Below are 10,063 nucleotides of genomic sequence, written 5' to 3' on the forward strand. Positions count from 1 at the left end.
TTACCCCCAATCTGACCCTTGATGCTGAGTGCTAAGCAGGAGGCACTGCATAGGTCTTTGGTATGACCCGACCGGGGTTGGAACCCTGACCTCCCAGTCTCAGGGCAGACACTTTAAGGCCACTGAGCTGATATAATATATATTTGTATATAGCTTTCTGTAGATGTACAAATAGATGGCATTGATGCCTTTGCTGACTTGAGAATCTGAACAGATAATTGTAGGACTACAGTATGTAAGACTATTTTTATGGTTATAGCTTGTAGGTTTAATAGACAAATTATGAACACTCACTTTCCCCCTCTACCAGTAGCAATGAAACCTTGGGTGAACCCCTGTGGGGGGAAAAAACATCAATTAGAGGACATTAATTATCATGAGTTTAATGATTGAATACAATTTATATTACTTCTTTCTTTCTTTCTTTCTTTCTCATTTGTACTACTGACGCAATATATGCTAGTTTTTATTTCCTTACACTTCAATCAATTCAGAGGTGGGTAGACTAGCCAAACTCTATAATAATAATTCTAGTAGATGTGAATGCGCTCTTCCAAATAATTACTTTGATTACGAGTAAGAAATGTTAACACACATACTGTACAGTGCAAATGACGATGTAAATTATTGAAATGTCAAAAACAAAATAGAAATGAACAAAAGCTAAGGACCAAACCATACCATACTGTATATAAATAAAACAATACACAGTCAAACATTTAAATCTGTACAATATAACCTAGATTATACTGTCCACTCATTCTTCTGTGTGTGTGCAACCTTCATGGATTTCTGGATTAAGAGCGTCTGCTAAATGCCTAAACTGTAAACTGTATATCTGCTATGTGGCAGCATGTTCAGTCATGTTAAAAATGAATAGCTAACATGTCTAATAGATGTATATGACTATGCATTGCTAACATCACTAAAACATTCATATGACTATGATAGACAGACTCAAGTCTCACTCACCAGCAAATGGAACTCCAGACTCCTCTGCAATGAGTTCCATGCCGACCATCTCAGCATGCTTATATAGGTGTTAACTGCAGACTATGCAGAAAGTAAAAGTAGCCTATCAAGCCTTTCAAGGTCCTCTGATTCCTGAATACCTCCAGCACTCACCTACTTGGTAGTGCTTCTTGGATTTGATTGTCCATGCCATTTATGGAATAATTGACAGGGTCCTGTGGTGCTGGGTTTCTTCGTTTGGCCAAGTCATTACATTGCTGCATGGCTTGTCACGTCGTTGGCAGGGTGGTGTGGCATTCCTCATTAATCTTCATTAATGAAGAAACCCACATTTTGGTAAAGTCATTATTCGTAGGCCTATACATTACTGCATGTCTTGTCAGATACATTATTTGGAACTTGTTAATAGTGAGGAAGTAGGGGTGGGCGATATGGAAAAATACAATATCATTATATTTTTTCAAGCTGTATCACGCCACGATTCTTTGTCATGTTGGTTTTTGTGGTTAATGTTCAAGTTACTTAACAGTACAACCACTACAAGGTAACAAGGGGAGACCTTGACATTTTAAAGTTTGAGAATACTGACCAAAATGCAGGTTTAAATGGATTCTGCAATGAATCTCTGTATTACCAATTCAATTATAAGGCTCCTTCATTGTATCACAATATATACAATATCTCTGAAAAGGCATATCGTGCAGACATTGTATCGTCTCAATGATATTTATCACCATATCGCCCACCCATGAGGAAGGTAAATAAGTACTCAAATACTTTACTTGAGTATATAATTTTGACTCATTTTACTGGAGTATTTCCATTAAATGCATTGACTTCATGCTTCCACTTCAAGGCAAGGCAATGCAAAGCAAGGCAACTTTATACAGCACCTTTCATACACAAAGATCACAGATCGGCAAGCTCACAGATTGGCCATTCTCAAATAGCCAAGGTATGAAATAAGGCTGGTGGTTTATGTAGGCCTATGTTTTAAAATATTATCATTTATATCTGCAAAAACATGTAACTAGTAACTACATTTTTCAAATAATCGTAGTGGAGTAAAGGTACAACATGTCTCTGAAATGTAGTGGAGTAGAAATAAAAGTATTGGAAATGGGAAATACTCAAGTACAAATACCACAAAATTGTACTTAAGTACAGTGCTTGAGTAAATGTACTTATACAGTAGTTACTTTACACCACTGGCCCCACATGACCTATAGGGCAGGGGTCTGTATGTTGGACCAGAAGATAAATCCAAAATATGTTAGGAGCCACAAAACATAACGGTATTTGAGCCTACATTTGAGGCAACAAGAGCTATTAAGTGTATATTAACCCATCAAATGTAATACAAATACATGTGCATGAGCATTCATTAAAACATGTTTATGTCAAAATATTTCCCACAACAGGATCATTTGGAGAGCACGGTGCATCACATGACTCCGCAGTGCGCTTTATAACAGCATTGGCAGTGAAAGCAAACGACTCCATAAAATATTATATTCTCTTTTTTCCTCAGTTATTATTATTGCATTTGGAATTTAAATGTACAATATTGGAGTATGTATGTTTCATATTTAGCCTACTACAGCAATGACATATATACAAAATAAGCATTGTTAATTCCCATATAATGTTTTGTAAAGCTGCAGGGAGCCACTAGAAAGGGACCAGTAAGAGGACCTAACCCGCATGTGGCTCCTGAGCCGCGGGTTTGCAGACAGTTCAGCAAAAGCTAAGGTATGGCAACATGACTGGTGTCTTGAAGGCGCCAGTCATGTTGCCATACCTTAGCAACATGCAGGCATGATGAATTTATTTTAAGAAGTAAAACTTTCCCCCCTGTAGCCAAGGTATGGCAGCTGCCATACTTTGCCATACCCAATTGCCCTCACGGGTTGCAGACCCCTGACCTATAGGGATCAAGGGGTTGATATCGCTCCAGCAGTCTAGGCTAGCTGGGCCCAGAGCCACAGAGACATCTATTAATAGACATAATATTTTCTCTGGGAGACTGGTGGCCAATTTAAGGAATTTAGGCCTGGTGTACTATGGTCATATTTTCTGGTTTTCGTTAGGACTCTAGCAGTAGCATTCTGAATCTGTTGGAGAGGTCGAAGAGTTTAGTAATCCAGTCTACTGTAAACAAAAGCAAGTATAAGTGTTTCTAGGTCTTGCTTGGACATCATTTCCCTGACTCTTGGAGATAATAATTAATGGGCAGATGGAATTACCGGTTTTATATGACTGTTAAAAATGTTATCTGAGTTTCCACTGCATTTCAGGATGAAACATTGAAACTTCACTACATTTGACAGCTTTAGTTACGCTTTGGGGTGTTGATGTTTTTATTGTCATGGTTCAGATGTTTATGAGTTGTTTACTGCTTCGACACATCTAGTGGCACTTAAAAAAGCCTATAAAAAGGGGTGCCCGCTGGCCTACTGGTCCAGGCGCATACCACATAGACAGTGTGTCGCCAGTTCAATTCCCTTTGCTGCGTGTCACTCCCCATCTCTCTCCCCATTTCCTGTCAGTTATTGTCCTATCAATAAAGGCATAAAACCACCAAAACAAATCATTAAAAAAGGGTAAAAAAAGAAAAGCCTATAAATTAGGCTTTTAGAGTGACACTACAGATATTTGGAAAGCCTAGCAATGAAATGTGCCAACAACTACCTGCTTCTAATGTTAATATTGTCCCTCTTCCCCTTGCTCCTTGCCCCGGCCCATAGATAACGATTATTTTATTGTTGACTCACCTTAGTACACTGTCCCCCTCCCCCACTGTTGAATACATTCAAGTTTTATTGTTATATGATGTTGATGAAATGATGCTATTGGTGACTGTTTAAAATAAATAATCCTATAGCGTTCTTGTAGCGTTCCTGTAGCGTTCTTTTTGGTGTGTGCCAATAAATAAGTGGAAATGTGAGTACTTTGTCCTCCTGATTACATTTTTTGGATGTGCTACCTTTTTGGAATTCAATTCCTACTTTTTATATTTAAAATAAAGCCTTTTGTACTTTGGTTATGAACGTTTCTGCATTGGTTTTATTATGTAAAGCAAACTGTGTGGATTAACTATTGTGAATCCGGGTGTTGTTAAATTAGGTAATTATACAACTATTTCCTGGGGTGCAACCCCCCAGGTGGCTGGCAATCTCTAATACCGCCCTGTTACACAATCCATCAACAGCCACATAGGGTTGCTGCTCATGGAATTGCTGGTAGAAAACCCCATAGGCTACTCTCACAAATGAAAGGAGAGAATCAGAGAAACATGAGAAGGGAGAGGAGGCATGGAGAAACAATAAAAACCTTCTCCACACAATGACGTGGGACCATTATGATATATCTGCTGTCGGGTGGAAACCTTGTCCAAAGCCGCACCTTTTTAAAATGGTGAAAATCACAGATTTGCAAGCTCACCACGCGTCACAATGCATTGTGATTTTGTAGATCTGCTATTTGCAGTTTTGTTCAACACTCTTGTATGATGAAGTAGGGCATCATTTATGAAAATACATAAAAATACATAAAAAGTTGAAACGAGATACAAGGTTTCTGCGCGACGGCAACAATGTACTGCCCTGTTATCTGCCATGTGTTGCAGAATGAGCAGTGTGCAAAGAATAGCCTGACACGGACAAACTATACAAATACTTTCACTTTCCCTTTTTCCAACCCTGCTGCTGCATATCTACTGCCAGTTGGAGAACAATCTAAACATAGTCTACTTTATGAAGATAGGATATGTATGTTTCACATAATCATAAAGAATATTGTTTCCCAGAAACTATCAATGACTTTTCTTAAAAATAGGCCTACTTGACTAATTAAGGGACAAGTCTTTCAAGCTTGCCTGATAAAAGTTTTAAGAGATTTAAAATACATATGTACAAGTATTAGGCCTATACTAATGAAATAAATGTATTGGTTATACAAAATAACATGTAGTGATTAAATAATACATTCTCAGACACTACCGTCACACACTTTCATGTTCATGTTGAACTAGCAAGCAATAATAAAGTGGACAAATTAAGTGGATTTTAAACTTCTACTCATTTATTGTAACGTGTCCTGTGTTTGCTGGCCGGGTCTCACCCGCGTTGGGTGTTTCTTGACCATGGCAATACATACATTAATTGACATGAACATATTCGTATCAACACTGCTCTCTGTCTTCATACACATCAAATCTGGAAACTCCAGCAGCCTGACGAGCGGTGTTGATTTTGGCCAACAGCTGATCTACAAGCTCACAATATGTCACGCTGCGACGCATTTGCGCTTGTAGATCAGCTATTTCCAGACAGCTGTGACACCAGACAAGATGATTTGTACGTAGGATCTCTTCTCCACTAGTCCCCTCCCTAACATTTTACTGTAGTTTTTATTTGTTGACGAAAATGACAATATATTTAGTTTTAGTCATCATAGCTTCAGTGAAAAAAGTTAGTTGACGAAAATCAACACTGCTGATGAGGGCCCAGACATTGTTCACGGTTTTGCACTTGCAGCTTCACAGACACAGCCTACAGTAGGCTATAACCATGGATGTTGTCATCCATTATATAATTTTAGAGAAAGGTCAGTCAGTCAGTCAGTCAGTCAGTAGGTCAGTCACAATGCATTTCCACCTTTATCTCTTCAGCAACTGATCCCAATTTTCACATGGCATTGGCCATTAGCATTATACAGACGCTGACGGAGCCCGATTTCCATTTTTACCAAATTCAAGCTATTAATTAGCGTTTTTACACCACTTCTGTTCAACACAACTTCAGCCTGTTGTCAGGGCAACGGTCCGTTCCTCCAGGCCATGGGATCTGTAACCCCACACCCACCAATCTCACAGTTAGGAATGTTGCAGTGTGTCTCTCTCTCTCTCTCTCTCTCTCTCTCTCTCTCTCTCTCTCTCTCTCTCTCTCTCTCTCTCTCTCTCTCTCTCTCTCTCTCTCTCTCTCTCTCTCTCTCTCTCTCTCTCTCTCTCTCTCTCTCTCTGTGTGGTTTGCCTGCATGCACGGGTCACTCATGCACCGGGTGCATTTGATGTGTGTCTTATCTTCCGACGGGCATTATGATGCCCCCACATATTCTCACGCACGCACCAGTTACAGTTACTTTCTCAATAACCCACACTCTGCACATATATTGGAGCACATATCTTCAAACGGGTAAGGTCTAGTGTTCATAAACCTACTGTATGTTGGTGCCAACTGCAGTTCCGTAATATATCATCAATGTCGGGCAGAAAACGTGTTTCTCCAAGTTTCAAATGTACATTGTACATTTTTTCATAAAGTAAAGCTTCATCACACAAGACTGTACGCAACAAAACCAGTGAAAATACCCGATCTTGTGGATCTGCTTTAAAAGAATTTTTGGACATACAGGGTTTCCACTCGACAACAACGATATAATAATAATATCTATGACGCAGATCGGCCTAATAGTAGTTTTCGAGATTAGCCACGGAGAGACACACACAGAGACAAACATAGCATAACATATTTGCCTAAGGGCGTTACAGTAAGTCTGCTGTCATTGCACAAGGATGGAGGGATGTTACTGTACATTAAGGAGACATGCTAAAAAACAGATGTGGCCTGCCCCTGTCAAGCTGTGTTCTTTGTTTTTCTACCCTTGATCCTGCACAAGTGCTGATTTATACCATTGAGCCAATAGAGCATGCCTGCTTGCTGATGGGAAACATTTTATCTTGACATTCAGGTCAAAATCCATGTCTAGGTGAAACTAGGTGTGGAGGAGTCGGACCTTTGACACAATCTAAATGTCGCAATATAAGAGCAGGGAGAGCAGGGAGACATATGCAACCACCCCAATTGTAAAAGTTATATTGTATTAACAAAATTACATTTATTCATTTAAAAAAGTTACAGTGCCGCTATAAAAAAAAAAAAAAAAAATCAATAATCAAAAATAAGTTTCCTTCCTCTGTGTGTGTGTGTGTGTGTGTGTGTGTGTGTGTGTGTGTGTGTGTGTGTGTGTGTGTGTGTGTGTGTGTGTGTGTGTGTGTGTGTGTGTGTGCGTGCGTGCGTGCATGCGTGCGTGTGTGAACTTTGCAACAAGCCTGTGAAGTGTCAAAGCTCGGCTGACAGAAAGCAAGAAAGATAAACGTATACTTCTCACTGACGAAACACAGACGGAGACGGACGATAAAATTCATATTCGAATCAAACTCACAACTTCCAGTGAGGGAGGCCAGACTCTCTTTCCACAGCTACAGGAGGGAATACTGACCCAGACCACTGGAACCTGCTGCTAAATGGACTTGAACAAGAACCAGGATTCACAGAGAAAGTAAACTTCAGGGAACATTCTAGAAGAGGAAGTGTTACCACTACTGACTAGCTGTTTTCCTGAGTATTTTTGCTTCATTCAGAGACAAAATGGCTTCCAAGTTGTCTTTTTTAGAAGAGGATTTATCCTGTCCTGTGTGTTGTGACATCTTTAAAGATCCTGTTGTCCTGTCATGTAGCCACAGCATCTGTAAAGCCTGTCTGCGGAAATGGTGGAAGGAGAAAGTTACAAAGGAATGTCCAGTTTGTAAGACAATTAATTCAGTGGATCCACCCAGAAACCTGGCTCTGAAGAACCTGTGTGAGGCCTTCATACAGAAGAGACATCAGAGATCTGCAACAGGGTCTGAGGTTCTCTGCAGTCTTCATGCTGAGAAACTCCAACTGTTCTGTCTGAAATGTCAACTGCCAGCATGTCTTGTGTGTCGCGATTCTAAAAAACACACCAGCCACAGATTCAGACCCATCGATGAAGCTGCACTGGATCACAAGGAGGTTGTCCAGAAATCACTGGAGCCTTTACAGGAGAAACTGAAGATATTTAATAAAGTTAAAACAAACTATGATCAAACAGCAGAACACATTAAGGTCCAGACCAAACGCACAGAGAGAAAGATTAAGAAACAGTTTAAGAAACTTCATAAGTTTCTACAAGAGGAAGAGGAGGCCAGGATCAAAGCACTGAGGGAGGAAGAGCAGCAGAAGAGTCAGATGATGAAGAAGAAGATTAAGATTCTGAACAGAGACATATCAACCCTTTTAGACACAATCAGAGCCATAGAGGAGGAGCTGAGAGCTGAACACATCTCATTCCTGCAGAACTACAAGACCACAATGGAAAGACTCCAGTTCACACTGCAGGACCCACAGCCGATCTCAGGAGTACTGATAGATGAGACCAAACACCTGGACAATCTGACCTTCAGAGTGTGGGACAAGATGAAGGACATTGTCTCCTACACTCCTGTCATTCTGGACCCCAACACTGCTCATCCAGGACTGATCCTGTCTGATGATCTGACCGGTGTGAGATGTGGACTGATACAGCAGCTTCCTGACAACCCAGAGAGGTTTGACTACTGTTGCCTTGTCCTGGGTTCTGAGGGCTTTAACTCAGGGACTCACAGCTGGGATGAGGTTGGAGACAGCACAGACTGGTCAGTAGGTGTGTCAGCAGGGTCTTACCAGAGGAAGGGAAAGAGAGGGGGTCAAGCATGAGTAATAAGTTATAATGAAGGTAAATACACTGCAGCCTCACCGTGCTCCATCCCTGTTCTCTCAGTGAAACACACACTCCAGACGATCAGGGTCCATCTGGACTGGAACAGAGGAAAGCTGTCGTTCTCTGATCCTGATACTGACACACACATACACACCTTCACAGTTCACACACACTTTCACTGACACACTCTTTCCATTCATTAACAATGCTGATACTTTTTTTCTGAAGATGTTACCAGGGAAGGTCAGTGTAACTGTGGAAGAAGTAGTTGATGATGATGATGATGATGATGATGATGATGATGATTAACATGATGATGACAAACTAGGGGCAAAAGAATATGTTTGACCAGATATCTCGATATCACTATTGTGACAATATTATGGTACTGTCACAATAATATCCATTATTTCGTTTTGTGTTTTAAGCTCAATGCAATGTGTTGTGAGCTTGTAGATCTAATATTTTTCACAATTTTCTTTTGAACATATTGAATGTAAGTTATTAAAACGACAGGAAAAAAAAACGTATGCCATAACCATAACCCAATATTATGATATTCAAAATCCCAGATGATATCTCGCATCAAGATATTGTTAAAATAACAATAATATTGACCACCCCTGCTATTGAGTCTTTGATTACCTGTGTCTGACTGACCCCAGATACTCTACATACCCACACTGACATCCATCATTGCTGGTTTATAATTTAGTTTGTGTGTCACATTTTCTGTTGCTTCCTGAGTGTTTTAGCATTTGTTCGTTTTTCTGTGTATTTTAAGTGATGTTCTTAAAGTAAAGCCGGTTTTCAGTTTAACTGTGTTTTTGTTTCCTGTGCTTGTCTGTGAGTGTTTTATTTAAAAAAAGAAATGTTGCCCAAAATAGTGAAGTAAATTATTATATGTATGATAATACATTTGTACACAAAGAAAAACAGTCTGTACATGGCCAGGCCGGAGATTCCACCAAGAGTGCAGTGTGAAAGGTCAACGAGGGAGTCAGGACATCTGGATTTCATCTCTCACTCACACACACACACACACACACACACACACACACACACACACACACACACACACACACACACACACACACACACACACACACACACACACACACACACACACACACACACACACACACACACACACACCCTGGTACATCCTGGTACAGCTCTCTCATCCCATGATTTAAGTTAACACACACACCTCATGCACAAACTTAGAAGATGCATGCATGTGCATAGACACTGGGTATAAAAGCTAGCCCAAATCTCCGCACTTTGGTCTGTTGTAGTCAGCTCTCTGTCGGAGCTGGGGTCTGGACAATAGCAATGCGAGTGTTAATGTGGTTATTGATGTTATTGAGGCTACTGATTCCAGATAGCACTAAATAGGAAGCTCTACACCTACACTGTATATATTGTATTTGCATTATTGCATTGTACAGGAGCACTTTCAGTATGTCTATGGGGTTCACCATGCATTCTGTTGGAGAGAGTAGGCCTATATGCACATGGCACTGTC

At 40.2% G+C, this 10,063-nt stretch overlaps 1 pseudogene across 1 annotated transcript; it reads left to right on the forward strand.

The window, feature by feature from the left end:
* Nucleotides 1-7,403: 7,403 nt before the first annotated feature.
* Nucleotides 7,404-8,844, forward strand: LOC308282688 (E3 ubiquitin-protein ligase TRIM39-like; annotated as a pseudogene). Its single transcript has one exon. The product of its transcript is annotated as an E3 ubiquitin-protein ligase TRIM39-like (transcript).
* Nucleotides 8,845-10,063: the final 1,219 nt, after the last annotated feature.

This window comes from Nannobrachium achirus (genome assembly GCF_963921795.1).
Source record: "Nannobrachium achirus genome assembly, chromosome: 4".
NCBI classification, from domain to species: domain Eukaryota; kingdom Metazoa; phylum Chordata; class Actinopteri; order Myctophiformes; family Myctophidae; genus Nannobrachium; species Nannobrachium achirus.